Raw genomic sequence first — 6,064 nt, 5'->3', positions numbered from 1 at the left:
CGGTGGGTGGCGGAGAGGCCGCCTTTGTTATTGCGATCCGCCTCGGCAGCGGCCCCGCTGTATTAATAAACCGATCACTCAAAACGCCAGCCTGGGCTTTATGTATGTAGATTTGGGTTGGGGCGCCTCCGAGGGAATTATCCACGCGGCCCGCTCCTCACCCAGGAGGGAAGGAGGTGGAATCCCTTCCCTCCCCTCCCCTCTGGTCTTTCACCCTGCCCTTCAGCTCAGAGTCCCTCCCCCACCCACCTTGCTCAGCAGCCCGGTCCCAGGAGGGCAAACAAGAATATTCCAGAATCAAAAAGTGTGGGTTCCAGGCCCATCTTCACTTCCCTGATGGGTGATAGCTGGCAAATGGAAACTCATTAGCCTTACCTGTAAAATGAGCCGAATAATAGCAAAGTGCCCATTTAAATTAGATAATCTAGGAATCTGCTTTGCAAATTCTAAAGCAATGGTTCTCAATCTTTGGCTTGTATCAGAATCACGTGGGGGGCTGTTGGACGACAGATTGTTGCCCCTGCGACTTCCTTTCCCAGAGTTTCAGTTGTCTGAGGTGGAAATGAGAATTTGTGTTTCTAACATTTTCCTGCCCCCAAGTAGGCTTTGAGACTCATATACTCTAAAGAGATTTATAAACTAGAATCTATTTGGCAGATGTTCCTGTCGGTCCACAGGTGACTTACTGTCCCCAAACTGTATGGCTTCACTGGGGTGGGGGTGGTCCAGGAGTGGCAGGCCTTACAAGGGATCAGCAATGCCTGCCCTGGCCAGCGGCAGCACCAGAACCACCTGAGCTCTGGGCCAGACTGCCAGGGTTCCAGTCCCGCCTCCCTGCTTTCTAGGGTGTGATCTTGGGTAAGTTATGTAACTCAGTGGGCCTCCGTTTTGCCATCTATAAAATGGGACTAGTAATGGTACCAACTTCATGAGATTTGTTAGGATTAATGACATGTAAGATTCTAGACCAGCGTCTGGTACATAGTACGGGCTCAGAATGCTATTTTTTGAAATAATGATAAAGCCCCTGGGGTTTTATCATTGGACAGGAGGCAAGTGAAGTGGTGGCCATTGGCCTAGCCGGCTGCCCAGGGTCCAAGACTATGATCCCACAGCCCAGAGTGGCTGCTCTGGGCACTCACTGTGAAGAGGTCCTGGGGGTCGCCCAAGATGAGGGTCCAAAATCTGCTACTCACTTCCCTGCATAGCAATTCTTTTCTTGGCCAGGGCTCAGCACTCAGAAAATCTGGACCCAGCCTGAGGTGCTTATGTCAGCTATGCTGACAAGGGGTACTCCATACTCCATCTGCCCTGAGTTTTGGAAGCCGTCCCTTCAGTACCAGCACAGAGCAACAGTGTCCCAGGCCTGGGATACAAGGTCCACAGACATCTCCCCGACTCTCCCAGCTGGTGGAGGGTGGATTTCTTGCAGATGGCCACATGCACACAGCTCACCGCCATTTCCACATGTCCATTCATTCATTGAGTCAATGAACATTCATTGAGAACTGACTGTGAGCTCCGGACTCACATGTACTATCTCACTTAACCCCCCAAGTACCCTATGCATCATCATGATTTTCTTCTTTCCATTTGGCAGATGAACACGCTGAGGCTCAGAGACGCTGAGTTACTTGCCTAAGGCCACAGAACCAGTTAGAAGAGGACTAGGACCTTGAACCTAAATCCAGGATGGTTCTAGTGGCTAAATCCCACTCTCATACTGCCTCCTTGAGCCCTCCCCCACAGGAAGCAGGAAAGGGCTGGCCATGGTCTTCTGGTCCCCTAGCTGTCATACACTTTCTTTGGGGAGATCTGAGCCTCATTTCTTCCACCCCCATCCTGATCAGTTCTCTCTCCCACAGATAAGAAACTGCTTGACATTTCCTGGTCCTGGTGCAGCAACAGAGGTGGTGGGGATGAGTCACTGGAGGGAAGCAGCTGGCAGTTGTGTGGGGTGGGGGAAGGAGGGCTGGTCAGTGCTCACTCTGGAGGGGTGGGGGCAGGAAGCACTGGGGAGGCCTGCCTGGGAGTCCCTGAGCTCCCAGCTGCTCCTTCCAGTCCCCAAAGCTATGTGTAACAGAGTTCTCCTCACCAGGCGGGTTCACAGAGAACGAAGCTCTGGAGGAAATGAGAGGAAACCAGGAAGGGGAACCAGAAGCAGTTGTGAAAGCCCAGCTCTCTGCCTCAGTCCTTGTGTTGTGGGATGGAGGCTCCTTCTCTCTGGGTTTTGTGCCAGCTTCAATGAACCCTGGCTAGACAACTCTCACCCCAGAGCTCCCTGTTCCAGTTGAGAATGCACCAGCACTCCTGAGGCCCTCTCCCTCCGCTCCTCCCAGGCTGCCGCATAATAACACCAGTGGCACTGATTGATAACTGTCGATGTGCCTGCCCCATGTTAAGGGCTTCACGTGCAGCCTCTCTGCTAAACCTCCAATAACTCCCACCAGGTAGGCCCTGTTTTTATCACCATTTTACAGATGAGCAAACTGAGGCCTAGAGAAGTGAAATCACTGGCCCATGGTCCCATAACCAGGACTTGAACCCAGATCTGTCAGGTCCAAAATCCCTGGGCTCAACCACAACAGGTCTCTGACAACATCATGTTCCTCCACACGTGCCCATCAGTGCTGAAACCTTTCCCCTGGCCCCAACCCCAAAGACTAGGCCCAACCCCCGCTCCGCAGGCCTCTCTCCTGCAGTCCCAGGTGATAACAGTAGTCTCACTCCAAGCATCTTTGAAATCCAATTACATCCCCATTCTTCCTCGTCCATAGTGGTTTCTGGCTGCAGACACTGGCAATCCCTGTGCCCACCACACCTTCCTGCAGGGGCACAAACACAGACACACAGGCGCACTCTTAAGTGCTCACTCACACCTGGCCACCAAGGAGGTGTTGCTGCCCCTGCTTGTGGAGGGCGACCAGGGCAGATGGAGCCCCTGCTGCTCCCAGGTTCCTGTGGGAGTCTGGAGGAGTGACCCTCCCACCCCTGCAACAGCCGCTGGCTGCTTCCTGGCTCCATCCCCACCCCCACTCCCATCCCCACCCCCCTGGGCCCTTGAGAGGAACACTTCACCAAGGTAAGAATCACAATAATAATGTCAATAATAGGAATCAGCATTTCCAGTTTGCAAACCTTTTTCATTGAATCACCTCACTTGACTCTCACAAGTTCTATGAGGCAGATATTTTTATATCCGTGCAGGCGAGGGTCGTATAGCTACTTAGGAGCAGAGCCAAGGTCCTAGCCGACTTATCTCACCCTCACCTAGAATAATGATGACTCCTCATTGTTACTGTGCACCAAGCATCTATTCTTGCCTGGCGTTAGGGGCACACTTAATGAATGTCAATGTTACTCCTCACAGCAGCCCAGTGAGGTGAGTTTTTTTTTTATGCCCAGTGTAAAGATCAGGTAACTCAGAAGAGTTGAGGGCAGAATGGCTGCCGAAGGGATGTTTCTGAACTGGACACATCACTTTAGAAAAGTATATAGGGGCCGGGCGCGGTGGCTCACGCCTGTAATCCCAGCACTTTGGGAGGCCGAGGCGGGCGGATCATGATGTCAGGAGATCGAGACTATCCTGACTAACATGGTGAAACCCCAACTCTACTGAAAATACAAAAAATTAGCCAGGTGTGGTCGTGGGTGCCTGTAGTCCCAGCTACTCGGGAGGCTGAGGCAGGAGAATGGCGTGGACCCGGGAGGCGGAGCTTGCAGTGAGCCGAGATCACGCCACTGCACTCCAGCCTGGGCGACAGAACGAGACTCCATCTCAAAATAAATAAATAAGTAAATAAATAAATGAAAAGTATATAGGGAGGAAGACAATAAAAGCCTCTAATGGGTGCTTTCTGGAGAGCGGATGCAGGGGGTTATGGATAGAGCCAGCTGCTTCTCCCCTGGTCCCCCTCCAAGCACTTTGCCTGTTATCTTGAGCGGTTACTGTTGCTGCTGTTGACTATCTGTGCAGTCATCTACAAGGGGGCTGTGAACTCTCCAAGGACAGGGACACTGTCCTGTTCACCCCTGGGGCCCCAGCACATAGCACCTTGCCTGGCATACGGGTGAGGCACTGTCAGGATGGCCTCGTTCACAAAGGATGGTGGGGCAGCCTTGGCCCAGCCTGAGCTCCCAGCCTCCCCAGCTTCCCCGTTGATAAGCTCGGGAGACTGAGAGAATACAGACACCCAGAGGGCAAAGGTTATCCACTCCAAATACCACTTAAGGTGGGAATTCTTCCTCTGCTGTCCTCATCAACCCTGCCCTGGATTCTGCTTGCATGCTGCTGGTGACAGGGCACTCATTCATGACAACTAAGGCAGCCTCTTCCATGTTGGAAAACTTGGAGTGATTGTGACAAAGGCCTCCCACTGATGTATGATCAGGCTGGCTGGGATTACAAGCACAGACCCTGCTGCTAGTCTTTAGGGTTACACCAAGCAGAGCACTGGCAGGTGTCCCCAAGTCTGGGAGGACATTGCACATGAATGACGCTGGGGGCCCTCGCTTCAGCAACCCAGAGCCCTGAGTGCCGGAAAGGCAGAAGAGGGAGTGACAAATGAATTCATCAACCCAGCTTGGCCCAGCTCTGTAAAGGCAGTGAGGTGAGACTGAGTTGTTGCAGAAATTACTATAGAGCCTTGAGTCAGATGGCTCCACCCAACACACCTTAAAAATAATCCTCATCTAGAGTCACATACTTTGATTGATTGATTCATTCATTCATTATTGGCTATCACTGTCTAGGTGTTTGGCTGGGGGCAGTGTCAGTGGCACTGGGGCATCAGAGTTTATCTACCTTAGTAATCAGGACAGTTTATATTCACTGAGCACTTACTATGAACCAAGGACTGTTCTGTTTACTTCCTTGCCAAGGGCACAGACTCTCCTGCCCAATCCCAGCTCTGGTGAGGACAGTGGGAGCCTGCATGGCACAGAGTCCATGCTCAGTAAACATGAGCAGCTCCTATTAACTCTAAATCTCTACAGCAACCATAGCCGGTTCTTACTATTGGTTGCTCTAGGTGACTTACTTTGTCCAAGGCCACACAGGCACTAAAAGGCAGAGCCAGGATTTGAACCTAGGTGATCTGGCTCCAGAGCCTGCTCTATTAACTGTTAAGGAACTGGTGCAGACAGAACCGAGACCTGGAGTCAGAATGCCCACCTAGCTAGATGCCTGGGGCAGCCACTCACCTCTTTCTGTCTTATTTACTTGTGAAATGGAACATGTCATCAGCCTTGCCTTCCTTTTCCTGCAGCCCCCCACCCCGGTTCCTGGCCCACTGTGACCATCAGATCAGATGAAAGAGATCCAGGCATTTCTCTAAGGAGAGCACAGGGTGGTGGGGGTTGGGGTGGGAGAGAGCACATTATTTTCCCACCATAAGGGGTCGAAGGAGCCCAGAATTTGGGGGTGGGGCCTTGTCTGTAGGAGCCTGGTTCTCTCAGGTTGACACGCCACCAGAGAGCCTCCATGACCCCCAACCCTCATCCTCACCCCAGCCCCCCATAGGATGTGTAGAGACAAAAGGTTTGACAACTGTAGCGCCAACAAGCGTACTAGAGCCCCAGATAAGATACTAGTCTCCTGACAGCGCAACTGACAGCAGCATCTCTGGATTTTAGGGTGGAGTATGAAGAAGGTGGCCGTAGTGACAGTGGGGTCATGTTATTTGGCCAAGTCACACCAAGCAGGGAGAGAGAAGGGTGGGCCTAGGCTGGAAGCCTGAAGGCTGAGTGAACTCAAACTTTAACGACCATGGCCTGTAAAATGGGACTAAGCACAGCGCCCTTATGGGTTGCTGTGAAAATCAAATGAGTTAATACTTGTAACTCCTTTAGCATATGGTGCCTGGCATCAGAGAGTGCGCAGCAAACGGTGACTATTGTCGTGACTGTGTTATTACACACTTGGGTATCACCGCCAGCCAAAGCAGTCCCTTCCATTTCAGGCACCGGCCTGGGCCCGGGAGACACCGCAAGGCTATTTAAGATGGTGTGGTTTGCCCATCTACGTTGATCGTCCCAAGAAAAGGGCACTGTCTGCAGAACTTGC

Source organism: Pan paniscus, chromosome 9 (assembly GCF_029289425.2).
Source record: "Pan paniscus chromosome 9, NHGRI_mPanPan1-v2.0_pri, whole genome shotgun sequence".
Lineage (NCBI taxonomy): Eukaryota > Metazoa > Chordata > Mammalia > Primates > Hominidae > Pan > Pan paniscus.
Note: the sequence above shows the minus strand (reverse complement) of the source record.